Consider the following 19395-nt stretch of genomic DNA (forward strand, 5'->3'; position numbering starts at 1 on the left):
GCCTGCAGAATTGCTGATTCCGTCTCCCTATCGAGTAATCGTCTTCCCATTGTAGATCTTCTTTTCGGAGTCCAGTATGTCATCCTCACAGTCCACCGGTTGTCATTCCGCCTAATTACAAATGCAGCCCAAGTTCAGTTCTTTTAATATATTTAAACGAGGAAATAATCTACTCTTTCGGTTCTTTGATCAAAAAAGCTGGTTGTCGGTCCCTCAGCGTTATTCCTTCTCTTCACAGCCAGGTACCCTCTAGCACCAAATTGTGGAACCAGCCCTACCACCCCTCTCTACCCGTTCCTTTCCTGAGTTCTGGGAGACACTGTCGACAAGCTTTCAACCGGAGCACCACACTCTCCTGGTGACACGGACCAATATGGTGAGGGCAACGCATGAATTCCCGGACTAGGGAACCACTGTCACATTTGGGCTCACAAATTTTTTAGGGGCGAAGCTCCGAAAGCCAAGGGTCTCTCCATCCCTTGTGTCTCGTGGTACGTGACCGCCGCATGCTTTCGGAGATGTCGCAAAGTGCGCAAGAACCGGCTCCAACCGGCAGCGCAAAGTCGGCACCGGGAGAGCGAGCTTGTCTGTGTTCGCCAACGGAGGCGCGAGCGCACCTGCACTGCGAGGGGGAGATCACGCAAGAGATCACGCCACGAAAGCAGGCAGTCGTTCTCAGAGATCGAACGAGACTCAAGGACCTTTGCTCGTTTCCTCTCGTCTTGTTCGGGCACAATTTCGCCCTAAATAAAAGTTCTTTCTTTACCGTTGTGTCCCATCCTACGTGACAAATTGTGGTGTAGGTGCGGGGTGGTCCTCGATGGCGCGGGGTCTTTCACCAGGTCTGGGCCTAGGAGCATTGACCCGAAAATAAAAGTTGATTTGTACAATGTACGCACACAGTCTTACGTCTTTATTAATGATGTAATGGGCGAACTTTCACGGGAGAGTTACGGTTACCGATGATCTCCCCCTCTCGAGCTTCGCCCCACTTATCATCATTCATTCCATGGATATGGCGTGATTTTTTTTCTCTCTCGCTCCATGGTCAGCGAAACCGAACTAAATTTACTTTCGAGTTGTTTAGTAAGGTGCCGAGTTTAGGCTCCATATGTCATCACCCCAAGGACGTAATGGTTGTATCTTCTCTTTCTTAGTCATACAGGTCGGTTGTTTTTATTTATTTTGAGATGTTCACGAGGGCACACCAGCCCATATCATTTCTACGCCGAATGTCTTTCCCGTCGTGGGGATGCGCACAGGCGACCTGACCACGGCAGATATAAAGTGCTACTTGTTCTAAAATTTCGTCACATATTTTGAACAGGGAGGTTTCAGCAAGTTTATTTGTGATTACTTTAAATTAATTCACATTTAACGTTTGCCGTGCGGCTCAGGTGTTTAAATTACTTCCCCAATCATTTTAAAGGTGTTTGCCGCCTCGTTAAGCAACACTATGTCATTTTCAAACACCAAACGGCTCCAGTATTCTCCGTTTATCCGTGATCTCGTCTTTTCCCAGTAAAGCTTCCTGAATACTCCCTGCAGAAAAGCTGTGAAAAGCTTTGGAGAAATTGTATCTCCCTAGCGCGCGCCTCTAAGGGCTGGGATTTTGTCCCTTTGATTGTGAACATTGCCCTTCCCATAAATCTTTTATATATGTCGTCTAGGATTCTTACGTAGGTCTTATTAATCCCTTGGTCTTTCAATTCTACCAGGACACCCGAGGTGCTAACTTAATCAAACCCTTTCCTATAGTTTATAAATTTTTATGATGCTACTTTATAGTGTATAATTTTCTTGTACTCTGGAGATTTTTTTATCACTCGGGTGACGACGTGCACGGGATCCACTGTTGAGTGTCATCTCCTAATCCCACCCTGCTCTCTGGGTAGATGGGAAACTATGCTGTTACTTATTTGGTTACATCTTCTTTAGTAAACTGCATGTTCAATTAACACTAGGCTGATGGGTTCGTAGTTCTCTCGATATTTGGTGTACTCGTTCTCATAAATCCCAATTCTGTTGGCGTTTGCCTGTGTATGGTTACTTTGAGAGTTTCACTAATTTCCGAAAATAGTGAAGCGAGCTTTTCCAGCACCTTGTCTTCTCCCGCCGTCGAACCATCTGCGGAGAGGGCATCATCACCTGCAGCTTTTTCGGTTTGGATGTCTTTGAGAGAATTTTAAACTTCAGGTGTTAGTGAGACCCACGAGATAAGCTGGTATGTTAGTAGTGTCTTCTGGTTAAATGACACCGGTGTATAAACTGGTATAGAACAGTGCCGCTACTTTGATTATCTCGGCTTTGTTGTGTGTAATATTACCCTGCATGTGTCTAAGGGCGTACTGTCAGTGTGAGAGGTCGAACCAGCACCTCAAACGAGAACTAACGACTCGTTCCGACACACATCACCATCACAAGTACTTCCGGTTACGCAAACACCAACCAAAACCGCACACTTGCGACTACCTCACAGGACACGCGGACGGTTGCAGACATAAAAGTTTACAGAAAAAGTCCCGCCGGCGTCTCGCCCCACCCCGGTCCAGGTGCGGATGCCTCTGAGTTCGGTGGCAAGGCGAGACCGTTGATGCGGTGTTGCACATCGGGCCTACGCCGCGAAGCGCACACTGCGTCGGGTTGCGTTGACGCCGATCCTCGAGCGCACACGCTCTCAGGCTCCAGGGTCGGGTGTACTCCGCGAGGCATTCGGGCACCGGGGCGGTCAGCGTGCTCCTTAGGAACGGGAAAGGGGTGTACGCCAGGCCCGCTCACCAGCCGGGATGTCCACGACCACACGAGCGAGCGTTACGCCAGTCCCGCTCGCCGGCCCGGAGTTCCGAGAACTCAGGAACGAGAGGTGCACCAGGCCCACTCGCCGGACCGGAGGTCCAAGAACACGGAAACGAGCAGCTTTGTTTGTCCCGTTGCTCCTACGCGTGCCTCCGTGTTCTTATTTCTCGTCGTCGGTCCCGCCGGTCATACACACTTTCCCGCGATTTTTCGGATGAGGCGTTGGACATTGGGTGATTCCGACATTCCACGTAGCACACCAACCTTAAAATCCCAAACTTTACCACACACACGTTCTGTCTTTGCCCATGGCTAGTTTGTTTTTAGTTGCTCTAATTTTGTTGCTGTGAGTTGCTGATAGTCTAGTTGCTATAAGTCGTGCAACAATATAATTTAGAAACCAGCCCTGAGATGTCCTTTCAAAACCTATTAAGTGCGCTTTTCCAAGCAGGAAATAGTAGGGAGCTAGTGTTTTTCTTTCTTCACGCAAAAAAAAGTGCAAACATTGCTGTGACACATTTTCCACCAATGCTGGGTTCATGGCATACACTAACCCTGTCTTCTGTGGTAACTTTCTCCGCCTTATATTTTGAATAGTTTTATACTAATACGCTTATTTTCAAAGCGTAGGTTCATTCTGATTAGAACATTTAAAGCTAAGCTTCATACCTCTACCGGCCTACGGGTTTTTTGCGTCGTGCGGGTCAAGGAACTCAAACGCGGCGGACCTGGCGGCAAGGGGTGGAGGGCTGAGCGCGGACGGCTTCACTAACGGTGCACACTTCAGATGGCGCGGCGAATTTGCCCAGCGCTCCCCGCGTGGAGGTGCCTGCTCGCTGGCTGGCGGGCCGGTGGTACGGGTTTGTCGTTGGCTTTAGCGACGATTGTTTTGGGCCTGTTTTCGCGGAGCTTCGCGTCCATTGTGCGTTTATTTTTTCCGGGCTGATTCACCTGTTTGCCAGCACCTCCTTGGTAACCCGGACCCGTCGAAATTAGTGGGCGTACGAAAGATACGTTAAGGATTGTTTTGAAGGGTGGGTAAATAGAATGTATACACCACATACAGGCATCTGGCACGCAGAGAAACGCTACCTTTTGCGCATCCTGTCCACGAATGGCCATACGTTTTCTGAATTGATGAATACCAATTCGGTTGTTTTTAAGCGGTATTACAAAATGAGGAAGGAGAAACTGGTCCTGATAAATGGCGATTATAAAATTTCCCCCAACTCCCCCGCGATTCTCAAACCTACTAAACTAAGTAGTATTATTCGGTATAAATAGAAATCACAGTGGTAGTGTCGCTCAGTGGTGTGGCCTCGAGCTACTACACCACGACGGCTAGGCTCCGCTGTCTCACCCGTCGAAAGACGCTCCTTGCGTTTTTCTTTCCGCTTACGCATGGCCGGGCTACGGCGCCGGCGTCCACCGCTCTAGTCGGGCGTGGCCACCGCTGCTTCGTTCGGGACGCCGCCCACGCGAATATAAAGTAACGGCTGGCAGAATCTCTCGTTTTATTTTTTGTAGAGCCACGTGTGCGAATTTAAGTGACGTAGCACGGGCAATTGTTGTGGGTGTTGCTTAGAGCTTCGCTTTCCAAACACCTTCACAGCGTGCATTGGAGCCACTTTCATTAACAATCGTTCCCCAAATATTGCAAGTAACACTTTTTCATTTATATTAATAAGTTGGTGCAATGGGGCTCAGCTAACAAAAGAAAAAATTCAAACCACATGAAAAAATTCCTGGTCCTACAAGTTTGGGAATAGAACGATTACATTGCCTTAACTTGTGTCATTTTCACAATAATTGCACCCCCCGTCATGGTCTTAGAAAAGGAACGGAGAGTCTGACTCCTTGACATAAGGTTACTCAATGCTTGCCAAACAAGAAACCATTTTTTTTTCAATACATCGCTAAAACCAGCAAATAATGTTCAAGTGACCGCTTCTAGCATGCCACACATGAACTTAATTCACTCGTCACGAGCGCTATCGCTTCGCAACCCGCTGTTGTCTTAGCAACAGTCATGACGTTTTCTGCAGTGCCTTTTCGTGCTTCGTCAAACTTTGAACTTCCCATTTTGCGGTACGCATTCTTTGCGGCCAAAAAAATCGCATAACCTGCTCACTTGTGTTTTTATTCACTGAATGTATTATTTTCAAGAGTGGTAATAAAAACTACTGGCCGCGCGCGCGCGCGCGTGTGTGTGTGTGTGTGTGTGTGTGTGTGTGTGTGTGTGTGTGCGTGCGTGTGTGTGCGTGTGTCTGCGTGTGCGTGTGTGCGTGTCCGTGTGCGTGTGCGTGCGTGCGTTTGTGTGCCTGTGTCTGTGTGTGTGTGTACGTGCGTGTATGAGTTCATCATAAACAGCTTACCTACTCCAACTGCAGAGCAAAGGCATCTCCCATTATTCTCCAATTATCCCAGTCCTCTGCTAACTGCGACCAATTTATCCCCGCGAACTTCTTGATTTCATCTGCCTATCTAACGTTCTGCCGCCCCCTGCTACTCTTGCCTTATGTAGGGATCCACTCTGCTACCCTATTGACCACCGGTTACCTTGCCTTCCCTTATTCGGACGTATTAGTGCGTGAGTTAGTGTGTGCTTGCTCGAGTGCTTGTGCGGAAGCGAGTGTGTGCGCGCGTGAGTGCGTGCGTCTGTGTGTGCATGCTGGAGTTCGTCGAGCGTGATTGCATGTGCGTCTGCGACGGCGTGCGGGTGGGTGTGCGTTGTGGCGTGTACGCATCTGCGCTGGGGTGTGTGTGTGCGTGTGCGTAAGCTTGTGAATGTCCGTCACACAGTTTTGACTGCATCGCCTCCTTGTTTTGTGGAGCATTACTGCGCACATATTTTCGAAAAAAAATATTTCGCACTGCTTTTTAAATGGCAATAACACTTCAAAATAAAGAATGGGGTGCACTTGACATTTAAGTGCACATGTACGCGCGTCAAAAGGCATAAAGGACGGTTACTAGGACCTGACGTCGTTGGCGTTTATAAAAGCACCACTTACTTCCACGAGGTCGTCATTATCGCCCTGATGCTTACTTAACCACTATAACTGCGGAACCCTCGGTCGATATAAAAGACTAATGACCGCCGACGCAATAAGGCTGCTCCTCCGGATATTGGTACTATCATAAAGAGGAACCGGCACTTGCTTCTCGGCCGCAGTGTCTCTATCGCAGAGGCATGCATTGTGCCAATAAAGCATAGAAAATCGGCAGTTTCGATAACATGGTTCACCTGTAATAACAAAATCGCTCAAAAAAAATTCAGGAAGCACGCGATGTCATTTTCCTCGTCCACTTTGCATGCGCAACGGATGAAGTCGAACACTCTTCTATGTTTTGCACGTCACCAAGCTCTACCTGAACACAGGTAATACAAAGGGCTTTCGGTACACCTTTACATATATTGTCTGTCATGTGTTGCAAACTTATATAAGGAGTAATTTTACACATCGAATCACATCAGTAAAATACAGACGTACGCATCCATCGCAATTTAAAATTTTGAAAACCCTAGAAGCTTTTACGACACATCAAAAATACCTGCTCACTCTAGCAACTACGCAAAAATCGAAACGCCTGTGGGGTTCCCTTCTGTAGGCGTCTAAAGAAATAGGTGACAGACAAAGGCAATGGGTTGACTACCAACTATTCAACAGATTCAGCAAATAGGACTTCTACACGGGATTTTTTCAACGACCACGCGTTTACCCATCTATTCATGCAAATGCTTCTTTTCGATTTACATGAAAGCAGGATCCTGGCAAGGAAGGAAGGAAGAATGTAGAAGAAAGGCAGAAAAGTTAACCTGGCTAGAGCCTAGTTTGCTATCCTGCTCGTGGGAAAGGGGAAATGGGCAAAAAAGAGAGCGGAAAAAAAGAGGAAAAGTTGGACCAGACACGTATGCCCAGCACTGAGGCACTGACAGTGATTGACACTGGAAGCTCTCAGTCTATAGCCTAGTGTTCAAGTTCGTCGCCCAAAGAAAGCGTAATAGTTCCTTAGTCGCCTTCTGAGCGGATGACTGAGAAGGCCAGTGGCACAGAATCTTTCCCACCGAAAATGGCCGCCGAGAGTCCAGGTTCCTCAGCGCTGACGACAGCTTTTTTCTTTCAGCCGAGTAGCGTGGGCACTCGCATAAAACGTGGCGTATCGTCTCCGATGTGCCGCACGTTTCGCACTCCGCCCTTGCTGCCATTCCTATTAAGTACGAGTAAGCATTTGTGAATGCCACCCCCAGCCAGAGACGGCAAAGACGAGTTGCGTCAGACCGTGGGAGGCCTAGTGGAAGGGGACGTTGCAGGTGCGGGTCAAAGGCACCAATGCGTGCGCATGTGGAATCTTCTGGAGACCATTGGGAGATAGCTGTTTCCCGGGCAAGAATGCGGAGGACCCTAGCTGCGTCCGTCCTAGACAATGGGATGAGTACAGTTGTCGCTGTTTGATGCGCCAGCCGGGCGGCAGCGTCCGCACTTTCGTTGCCGACAATGCCGCAGTGGCTAGAAAGCCACTGTAGGGTGACATCATGACCCGCCTGGGCAGCACGGTCGTATACCATTCTTATTTCTGTCAGGAGCTGTACGTGAGGTCCCCGGCACAGCGCTGACTGGAGTGACTGAAGTGCAGGCTTCGAATCACAGAAGATAGCCCATCTGCGGCACGAACTTTGCTCGATGGTGTGAAGAGCGCTAAGGATGGCCGTAAGTTCTGTAGCCGTGGATGTCGTAAGATTGGCTATCTTGAATTTGCTGCACAGTGACAGTCGTGGTATAACGACAGCTCCGGCAGAACCCGAAGATGTTACCGAGCCATCAGTGTATACATGGGTTCGGTCACTGTATGTCTCGTGCATGTACGTCAAAGCGAGCTGTTGCAGGGCCGGATTTGGAAGATCATGTTTTTTTGTCACTCCTGGGATATCTAGGCACACTCGGGGCTGCATCACACACCACAGCGGAACGAGCGGTCTCATCGCCGGCGTGTAGTTCGATGGAACGCTGGTGTTGTGGGCAGCTACTACCCTTGCGAACGACGCCCGAGGACGGGTCGCTGGTATTCCCGCGAGGTGATGATCAGGTAGACGGGCGAGGTGCCTGATATGTGTCCTGAGTATTAGCAGCGCTCCCAATTTAAGGCCCTGGCTATTCACCAAAACTGCCGAGAGCTTGAAGTGGCCGAGGACTTCCTCGTGAGGATAGCCAGTGAAGCAGGCCCTTCTGGACTACTGCTCGCCAGTGACATCCCTGCATCGCGGGATTCAAGGATGGACGTCCCATTTAGCATGGAAGAACTGCGGGCGGCATTGGCTGCATGCAAGCGATCTTCGTCCCCTGGGCCTGATGGAGTCACATATGCTGCTCTCCGTCACCTTGGCAAGGATGCCCGACAAGCCTTGCTGGAATATTTCAACGACCTATGGTGTGATGGTTCCGTTCCTCAAAAATGGAAGACCAGCCGCCTCGTTCCGCCCCTGAAGCCCGGAAAATCCATGCTGGATCCACTGGCATACCGACCAATTGCACTTGCAAGTTGCGTTGGAAAGCTGATGGAGCGAATCATTCTCGCACGTCTGGAGTGGTTCCTGGAGCGTTACAATGTCTACCCTGATGTCATGGCTGGATTCCGTCGTGGACGCTCATCCATTGACTGCGTTATTGATTTGGTGACTTTTGTGCAGCAGCGGAAAAGTGCGAAGCGGATCCTGGCAAATTGAAGCGAACAAGCAAGGCCATTAGGCAACTGCTTTCTTAACGACCGATTGCTTGCCCGAGTTGAGGGAGGGGGGGTTTGCCATAAGCACTAAGCCAATTACAATACAAAGTGCCTTAAACACTCTTTTTATCAGCCAATAATGGCTACGGGCTGGCTGTATGTAAGTGATTTCGTTGCAGTAGGACAAACCTTCGATGACAACCATGCCAGGTTAATCGGCGCTCCATTCCAACCAAGCATCGTGCTGAACGGTACCTCCATACTTTACGTACAGGGAGCGTAATTTGGCGACCAAATGTCAAATTCAACGAAGTTCTCGGCATAAACATTGGATATAGCGTCCTCTCCTGGAATCGAGTACAAGAATGGCGTATCGATATTCCTCAGATTGGGGAAGTACAACCGGCGCTTTGTCGCAAAACTTCTCTCATATAATCAAACTAAAAACTTCTATGACATACGACAGGTCACTAGTGCTGGGACAAGTACTCAGATGAATCATATGACAGCTGCTATACCGCGTGCGAGTCCCGCCAGTGCTCATCGCTTTCAAGTAAATGCCAAAACGAAACTGCACATTGGCTCCAGCCACGTGGGCAGTGGTAACGTCCTAGTAAAAAAAGAAAAATATCTCAAAAAAGTAAGCCTTTACGCTACCCTAGTTAGGTGTAGGAGAACACTGCTTAATCTCAGGGAGTGTCAGGGCCGGAAACTATATATACTGAGTTTTACGTTCTACTCATTCGTCTTCGGAACAGCAGTGTAGATGTTAACAAGTGATCATTTTGCCTACTTTTATTCAGAACTTGAACGGAAACCAGTGGTAGCTTACATACCAATGACATTTTCATACATTTACCCAAACAATTTCACGGACTACTTTTTCATCCATGGTTACCTATACTGTCACATTTCAATAATAATACTAACATCTCAAACTGGATAGACGATATTTTCCCTAGTTCTAAAATCGTAAATGCAAGGCAGCTTAATTTGGGTGGCGTTCAATTAGGATCAGGCGTTCGTCAAAGGGTATTACGCCTCCTTTTGTTTTTATACGTATTAATGGCTGACGTAGAAGGTAAACTTGTAGAGCAAATCTGTTCGATCATGACCAAGTTTCAAAAGCATCCTCCGTTCAAATAACACTTTATTGTAATAGCAGTGATGCGAACATTGGCTTTAAAAAAACAACCATAATAAATTTGTTCTTGTATTATTATACTTACAACCAACCCCGTTGCATTACTCATACATCAATGCGAATTATTTTAAACGCCTTTAAACATGCATTCGGGCGACACATGATGTAACGATTTTTCATAGAATAAGCGCCTTCGTCAAAATCATCTTCAACCGACTACTAAGTCCACTGAAGAAGAAGAGCTCTCCAAGCGACCTAAAACCACCCCTGTCTTGCGCTATTATGGTTCATTCTTTGCGTCCGAATTTCCTTATTTCATGTCTCCATCTAGGTATTGGACCTCCCCTTTTTATAAAGCCAGACTCTCGGTATGAACATTGGCACCCTGGTGGCCAATCGGCAGTCGTTTTACCTAATTACCAAGCCAGCCAAAGTTTAAGTTTATTTTTGTTTTCGGCTGTGGCATCCTGTACTTGGGTTTGTTCTCTGTTTCAGAACGCCCATTTCCTCTCTCTTAGCGTAATTCCAATCATTCTTCTTCCCATGTCCCGTTGGGGCACCTAAATTTTTTTTTAGTAGTTGTGTAAGGCGCCAAGTTTCCGCACCATATCTCGTAACTGGCAGTACGCGTTGGTAGTATACGTTGTTTTCAGGGATAGAATGGTCTAACGTTTTTATGAGGGAGTGCTTTCCGAGTGCACCCAAACCCATACCTATTTTGCGCGCAATTTCTTTCTCGTAGTTGGGATCAGCACGGGGAAACTGACCGAGGTAGTTATAATGATTTACTCGTTCTAGCATTTGTTTACGTATGCTTAAGAAGTTTTATATGTGGCTATATTTAAAGGTGTCCTGCAGAATCGCTTAGCGAGATATTGTCGTCTTCTTACCTTAAATAGCTAAATTATTTTTTGTTTATTCGTAATCTCGTGATGTCACAGTAAATTATCCAGAGCACGACCTCCAGACATGATGTCAATAGTTGTGGCAAGATGGTGTCACTCTGTCGTACGCACTTTCGGATCCGGAATTTGTCGCTTTGGTTGAGGAGGAATATTGGGCGCGTGCATCCTTTATATATGTCATTTAGGAGTCTTATGTAGCTGTCCTCGATTCCGTGGTCTTTCAATTCTTGAAGCACTTATGCGGTGGTTACTGAATAACACGCTCTTTTGAAGTCTATAAATACAATGTAGCGGTTTTTTTGCAATGTGTCGATCTTTTTATCATTTGGTCAAAGTCATGGATGTGATCGATCGTTGAGTATCTTTCTTAACACAGGCTTGTTCTGGGTGTTGTTAGGAATAAAGGCTGTCATTTCTTCTGTAAATATTAGTTTAGTGAACAGCGTGTTTACCACTACCTTACATCGGCGGGAGTTGTTAAGCTGTTTGGTGTCCCCATTCCTGTAAATGATAATTATAATGGCGTTTCTTGAGCGCTATGGACACATTTATAGCCCTAAAGCATTCTGTAAGTAGTGCACCAAGATTTCCAAGAACAATATCTCCTCCTTCCTTAAAATGACCTACGGTTATGCAGTCTTCGCCGGCAGATTTTCCTCTTTACATGCAATGGAGAGCCTTTTGTTCTTCGTCTCTGGTGACTCGTGAGACATACTGAACTGAACCTTCAGAATTAGTTGGTTCCTCTGGTCTAACCTTGCTGGCATATACACTGGCGTAAAATCATTGGGATACTTACTATTATCTTTTCCATATCGCGTGTAATGTTACCCTACTCGTCTGCGGGGGCAGAAATGCTCTTTTCCAAAATTTCTAGCTTCTGTTTTACCTGAACTTCGGATTGCTCCCTTTTGCACTGATTTTTTCAACACTGCTATGTGGTACGCACGAATTAATTGGCGGTACTTCTGTTATTAAATCATGACCGCATAGCTAGTTTAGTTTCACCGAATGTACTCAACACTTTTATGCTCTACATTTCAAACTCGGTGCCTTAGTTTTCTGAGTTAGGTTTGCTTTTTATCTGAACACTCTACTTCCTCACATCTGCTCATTCTCCTGTGTGCCGTTGTGAGGGCGTCGTTATACATGTCTACAGAATCCTCTTTCTCCGTTTTAAAAGCGCTACATTGTAGTAATGGTTCTTTTAAAATCTTGCGTCGAAGCGGCAAATGACTCCTAGCAGGGTTTCTCACTTACACAAGGTTCCTTATCTCTCGTTCAAGATCCAGCTCTAAGGGCTAATATCGTTTTATCTCAGAATAAAACGCTCGGATTTCGAGAGCGCCATATCCTACTCTCTCGGAACACATTGAATTAGTTGAGTAAAAATTGATGTTATTTGTAAAATAGTACACGTGGCACCCATTTGGAATCCTGGTCATCTCACCTCGCACAGGCCGTTGAATTGCTTCCAACCAGACAGAGACAGTCTTATCCATTTTCTCTTGATAGGTATGTAATGCCAGTGTGTTTTGTTTAATAGCATAATGCTGAATAAATGTTCTATTCAATCAAGGCACTATATTTCGCCATTATTTGCAGTAAATTGTTTGTGGCTGCTTTCACACCTCGCTCTAAATTACGTATACTCAGCTTCTGTATTCGTTTTGTTTGTTACAAGCGCTTCGCCGCACTTGGTTACCGTATCTTTTCCATCGACAGAACACCCGTTTGCTTTTGTATTAAGCGGCAACCGCAATGTCACCTCTTGTGGAAAGCGGTGCCACCGTATGAGCGCTAACCTAGAGTATTCTCGTTCAGTCCCCCACGTTCTCGATGGACTCGGCATGTCGTGAAAGCAGTGGTCATGGCTGAGGAATTCAAATCGCCGTTGTCATCTCGTACGCGTGACACTTTTCACTGTTTCTTGCGATTTGTATTTTCTTCTAGTCTTTTGATAACCACACGCTCATTCCAGTAGAGTTTAGTTACTGTGGGAGCATTCCGTCACTCATAGGTACAGGGGGGGGGGGGGTTAAAATAAATGCGAACCACGGGAGACACTGCCTCCGACGCATGCCGCACCGTCTACTGCAAAATCAGCAAACTGCGCGCTTGCCCACTTCTTTGATAGCGTTTGAGAGTGTAGCCTACATTTATGGGAAATACTTGATCAAGAATCCTCTCCAGTGTTTTATTTTTAGGCGCCTTTTCACGCTGTGTCATCACTGAGCACGATGATCGTTCAAGGGCTTCTCGGTAGCTGCAATAAGGCAGCTGCGTGGTTCGCTCCCTATTGTATAAGATAACATAACGCTCAGTGGAGACAGATAATAATATTACGCCTTAAAATAAATAACTGCCGTCGCTTCTTTATCAAGTATGTCCCCTAACAGTACGCCACAATCTCAAACGCTCTGAAAGAACTACACTTGGCGCAGTTTACTCACAGTCAGCCAGACGGTGCGGCATGCGTCTGAGGCTGTGTGCTCTGGTGTTTGCATTTCTTTTAATTCCCACTGTACGTGACATAATCGTTACTAAACCCCCCAATTTCGGCGCTCGAGTATTTTCCTCAAAACCTGCTTTTTTTTTTCAAAATACCCTCGCACAGCTAAACACCGAAAGTGCCTCTTCAATAACAACACCAAATATCATTCGCATACAATTGCTTGCAGAAAACGTCAAAAATAAATTTCTTTTATATTTCCCGTCGCTTCTTGGTTTTCTCATTTTATGTAGTTCCCTAGAAAATTAAATAAATGAAACTGTGCGCCCTCTAGGCTCCTAAACTTGGAGGACTTGTCGTTCTGCTTCGGAGTTGGAGCTGGTTATTTGAAGGACACGACGATGATAATTTTCTTTTAAACTGGTTACTTCCAAAACCACTCGTGCTGTGGTTATCTCCCGTTGTGTTCCATCGCCAAAACGTCAAACGTGAAAAATAAATTTCTTTGATATTTCCCGCCGCTTCTTGGTTTTGTCATTTTGTGTCGTTCCCTAGAAAATTATATAAATGAACCTGTGCGCCCTCTAGGCTCCTAAACTTGGAGGACTTGTCGTTCTGCTTCGGAGTTGTAGCTGGTTATTTGAAGGACACGACGTTACAATTTTTTAGGTTTGCACCAAAACCCATTCCGACTGGACTGCGTATTTGGCGCAGCCATGTACCCACCATGATCGCACGGCGTGAAAGACAGTAAATTAGTTGCGACACTGACAGATACCATTCTAGGTGTTTCGTAGCGTTACAATCTCAAAACGCGCGAAATGATTTACCAGAGCAAAAGATACCAATGAACAGTGCCAAGGGCGTTCAAGCGTAATACGCCTCCTGAAGCTCTAAAATATATTTTTTTGTGGAGAAAACTTCGACATTGCCGAGGAACGATGTGCCTTCCCGTAAATTTGCACTTCAGATAGACATTTTGGAAGCATCAACAACGGCACATCTGTAAGGCGCCTATGCACCGCACGTAAACATTGAAAATTTAAACGTTCGATTACTGTTCGCTTTTTTGTGCGCTCAAGTTAAAGTAATGAATTGTCAACAACTTGCGAGGATATAGTCTAATCGCAGTACAAGCTTAAGCACTGCTTGGCTTGCCTCAGTTCACCGGTCTCCAATAATTCACGTCGGAGATGACGCAGTTGCAGGTGTAAGAAAACAGAGCTGACCTAAGTGGCAATGCTCGATATCCCCGCGCAGTACAACGGAGGCCATCCCGAAAGATGGGAATGGACATCGTCATCTGTTCGGTACGACATAACTACTTGGTGAGTGATGGAACACAACGGAAGGTAACCACAGCACGAGTGGTTTTGGAAGTAACCAGTTTGAAACAAAATTGTCATCGCACGCTGTTATTACGTGCTATGCTAAACGATAACGTCCGCTTGTATATCAAGCGAGACCAAGTCACCGAATTTGTCGTTCAAAAGTTCAATGCCTCAGGAGTGCTGTAAAACATTTATAGTGAACTTCGGCTACGCCTAATGCGTTGTGATGGTGCGACGGATTTTATTTTTTATTCGATAAATGTATTTTAAAAATGAATCTGTTTACATACGTATAATCGCTGCAGGCGAAAACCCCATCGGGAGGGGGCCCGTATCAAATGAGAAGTATCTTACGCACCTACATCAAAGTACACAGTACGAGTGAAAACATCGGCAATAATTATAAAGGCAACTCAAGAGGCAGAAAAATGTGTCAGACGAGGAAGAAATCGTACATGAGGAACAGCGAAGATGCCTTCGGCAACCGGGTTCACTAGACCACCAGGACCTACTATATTGATAGAAATTTATCCAAGGCTTGAAGGAGACATTGCGCGTATTCTGTATATCTGCGTCGATATTTAGCATTAGAAGTTCGCTAGAATCCTCTCCATGTGACAATTTATTGCAATATTGCAATTTTGAAAAATTCGGTTTTGACTGCATTGCAGCTTGTCTAAAGAACACACCAAGTGGGATAGTCGACGCAGTGTTGCCACATGTAGCCGACCGTCAAAATCAACATTGATTTTCAATGGCACGTATTACGTGAGGAGGAAGAACGCTCGCTTGCTTGCGCCTGTACAACTTATTTGCCCTCGTGACACTGAACTTGCGAAAGCTACATGCCGAGACATTCCACGTATGGTGGGGCAGCAAAAAAGGGGGCAGGTTAGACATTATTCGTCTTTCGTGTACGCCCGTGATTTTGTGGGACGGTATTTCTGGCCCTACCAAGCTGAAACTCGTTCTTACAGAACTTGTCTACTAGAGTTTTAACATGATGATGTGGAGAGCAAGCTGACGCGCATGGCTAGCGATCTTCCATATGGTTGGCTCAACGCCAAACGCCGCCCTGTATGGGGGTTCTTTGATTTAGGTAACACTTCATTTTTCATCTCATAGACACATTCCTGAATTGGCACTGCTTTGAGGGTCGTCGCAGGCTAGTCACAACGGCGAAAAAGCTTTTATAAATGATCACGTACGAAATATCCTCGCTCAATTACACAAGTATTATTACTCATTGAACAATTAATTACAACATAGATTACCGGACCGAAAAGAATTGCTTCGGCTGAATTCAGTATATAACTAATAAAACTGGACAGTAGCTGATGGTTTCATACTTTCCGTACCCGTAAAATGTCTACATTCTATACTGTTATGCGCTACAGACTCACATGTACCCACCTAGGAATTGTCACTACATAGGTACTCCAGTAAGGCCCTCCAAGATTGCTTCGTCTACTAGCCCTAATTCGATAAGAGGATAGTTTGACTTCCACCTTAATAAAAGTGCTTACCGGTCTGCATTTCGTGCCGTATCTTGGACTTTCGTAATCCGCATGCTGGCCAGAAACATTGCATTATATTAGGTATCATTGCAGGTAGCATTACAACGCAAGCGTAATGAAGTTAAAACAAAAGCGCGACAGTTGTTGGTACGCCGATCCTTGACCACTGCTGTAAGGTCGCGCCGTGTTGCCTGCATTGTTCAGTTCTGCATCGCCGAACACCTGCGACGTTCAGCGATCCCAGCCACACAATCGAATTTCGGAATTCTCCAACGCACACAGCGCGGTTTCTGAACTGCCGCTTCCAGTATCTGCAAGCAAGATTGTATTCGCCCATCTGCCACCAGAAGGAAAAGTAGACGCCAGGACAGTTGTTTTTGATACACACAACTGACAACTGTTCTAAATTTGGATCTGCACAGGTGAAACGTGGGACATTTCTAACGCTGTGGTCTATTGTCAAGATGTTGTACTAAGCAAATTTGCGGGGCCTTTTAGCTTACAGTCTATATAATACCCCGCAGGACAACCTACTGATACTCCAGATTTCACGGTTTTTATAAACACTTATGTTGAATGTTTCAAAACCTGTATTTCAAGCACCGAAAAAATCGACTGAGCGGGGACAATGTGGTCATGTAAAATGTGCTCGTTTATGTATGTTATGTCGGAAAAGTTCTACATGCCCTACATTGCTTACAACAGTCTTGCTTGTGCAAATGGTGTACTCCGAAAAAACAGCAAAACGAACTTCCGGAACCACACCGTGACCAGGAAACAATTTCAAACAGGAAACAATTTCAACGAAATCTCCTAAGTCTCCTTGCAGAAGCGTTCACGTGTGCGTGCAAATAAGGAAAAAAAATTGCTGTTCAGCAGCATAATCTCAAGATAACTGCCTGTAAAAGGGCGAGACTGGCATTTGTTTCTTTGGCAGCCCTCCCTAGCTTTACATTCTTACAATACGTATTCCACTACAGTAAAAGCTCGTAAATTAGAAGTAGAAGGGGAACATAGAATTGTTCCAATTAAGCGGAGTACAAATTAGCGGTCGGGCGCTAGAATGAAGGAATTCGCCCCACACTGCGCCCGCCGAACACCAGGCACCCACTTTAGTACTCGTTATCGCGTATTAGACGCGACTACACCCTGATGGCAAGTGATTTCGTAAATAATAATATAATGCGCCGGAGCACTTGCGCCGGTGGTGCGGAGTCCTCTATAAGAGCGAAATAAGGTGTTCCAGGAGCGTAGCGCGCTCGCGACGCTGTCGTTTTTCTGTTTCGTTGTTTTGCGTGTCTAGTAAATTCGGTTTGGTTTGATTCGCAACACATTGTAATCCCTCTGGGCCTACGTCTTCTGCGAGGAGCGATAAGAGTCAGGGGATCATAACTTGAATGGTGCGTTCTGGATACCGACGCCTTCGCATAATCGGAAGTTTTCGGCCGTTGAAATAAACAGTGCTGTGCTGGGACCAGGGCGCGAGTTGGAATTACCCGCAAATTTGAATACCCCGAGTTGAATTAACGAGTTTTAGGGTAGTACATATTTTGAACAAGTCCGGAAGAACGCTAGGAAGTTTTTCTGTTCTTTATGATCTTTGCAGGCGTTTGTCATTACGGTCGCGCTGTTGATCTGTATTTGTATTCGTATCAGTGAATGCCAGGTCAAGAGATTCGTAGTGAAATTGATTAACGTGGAAAACTGGGCGTGTTGGTAGAAATTCTAAGAAAAAAAGCGCAAAAAAGACAAAACAGAGACAGGTGCACGACAAGGACGGTGTATCTCTCTCTGTCTTTGCTTTGCCCAGATTCGCAGTGTTCTGCAGTTTAACGCACAGATATGTTCCACTGATTATAAGGATTTCCTAAAACTGCCTTGCTGACTTGGCTGTTAAAAACAAGGGTGGCAGATTTCGAATAATATTGTTCGTGGCTCAAGGACAGAGATCAGACAAACCATGGTAGATGAGGAAGAGGAACAATCTATTTAGATTATTTACAATTGGGGAAGACCAAGCCCGCGTAGGCTGCCCACCAGCTACTCATTCGTCTCGTCGCCGCCCTCGTTGACATGGATGGTGAGGTATGACCCCATGGAGCATTGTCCGCCCTGTACCCCGACGATATATTACATCAGCGTACGTCTGTAAATAACAAATTTCGTCCTGAAAAGCATTGACTTGAAATGATTGATATTACTGATTAGGTTCTATAAATTTCTTCGCGCTTTGAATGGTGAGCCACGGGTACTTTCGGGTTGAATAAATATTGTAGAAATATTTCAGTGTACTTTTGGAACTCCGACTCCAGCTTTGCAGAGCATACGAGCTGTTTGTAGTCCTAGCGCTTATGTAAATTTACAGGATGTGGTGTTGGCTGTGGTGTTGGTGGTGTTGAAGGTTTTCTTCCAAACGGATCTCTGGATTGTCATCAGCAGCGAACAAGTTGGCATATAACGTCTCATTCATTATTGATGCATCGTGCCGGTTGAGTGCTGCTTTACCGCTATTGCCCCTCAATGCATCTTTTCTGCCCAACGATTAGTATTTCTTTCTTTCTTTGAAACTTCTCCGGCTTTTTATGCCCCAACTTTGTCCATGCTGTCTGCTGGAACGTCATTGGATACTCGTTTATGAATATTAGCACTATAGTGTTATTTGCCCGAGTACACGAAGATATCACTGGTGTCATATACGCAACGGAAATGGCATCGCCCGAAAAAGTTCTATTGACGCGGCTCCGCAGGGATTCGTGCCAAGAACTCTCTTGCCGCAAAGGGAGGTACAAAACGCTATGCCCACTGTGATGTGATTTCAAGCGCAAATAAGCCTACGAACACGCATTGTATCTTTCCCACTGCCTTATTCATTCATATGGTGCTGTCGTCTAGGAGAATCGATGCGACGTAGTTCATCATGACGCTAATGGGTGCCGACAGGTGGCGCCTGGATGCCAGCTTTCGGTCTGTGTGACCCTATTGTGAGGCGCCCGCCCACTTCAAAGGGAACGACCGTCAAGTACATATCTATCTATATATCTATCCTGGAACCAATTGCTTTCGGTTTCGGTTCCGTTTCATCCATACGGTTTTCAACCGGCTGTGATTTAAGTCAGATTTAAAAATCTTCCGCCGCGTGCAATCCAGTGTCTAACGCTCATGCGTCTAATTCTGCCATACGGCGAAGTGATATAAATAGCGATGATCATGCTCATATGGCTACATAATACAATTTAAATGCATCGGTGAAGGCACATTTCACTTCTGTGTTTTACCGATTCCTATGAGAGGCAGTCCGGCAGCCCCAGCAGAAACACAAACTGCTTTTGTGTTCAGAAAATGTGGTTTTGTATCCAAGAAAGCCATGTTTTGCATTATTGTACTCTTCATATTTCCTCATCCGGTAATCGTCTGTTATATTATACCAGCCAAGGCCGCATGCCAGATGTGGATATGCAAAGAAAAGCACTTGCATCGCACTTTATCTTGCCCATGTGCGGCACCAGGGAAATGCTCCGCCAATGCA

At 45.9% G+C, this 19395-nt stretch overlaps 1 long non-coding RNA gene across 1 annotated transcript in view; it reads right to left on the reverse strand.

The window, feature by feature from the left end:
- LOC144148697 (uncharacterized) overlaps nt 1-16210 on the reverse strand; it is a 34513-nt gene extending 18303 nt beyond the window's left edge. Inside the window, exon 1 of the long non-coding RNA XR_013318030.1 lies at nt 15879-16210. This is a non-coding gene — a long non-coding RNA (uncharacterized LOC144148697). The remainder of the gene's footprint in view (nt 1-15878) is intronic.
- Nucleotides 16211-19395: the final 3185 nt, after the last annotated feature.

Source organism: Haemaphysalis longicornis, unplaced genomic scaffold (assembly GCF_048455015.1).
Source record: "Haemaphysalis longicornis isolate Haplotype H1 unplaced genomic scaffold, Haemaphysalis longicornis Haplotype H1 scaffold_8, whole genome shotgun sequence".
Lineage (NCBI taxonomy): Eukaryota > Metazoa > Arthropoda > Arachnida > Ixodida > Ixodidae > Haemaphysalis > Haemaphysalis longicornis.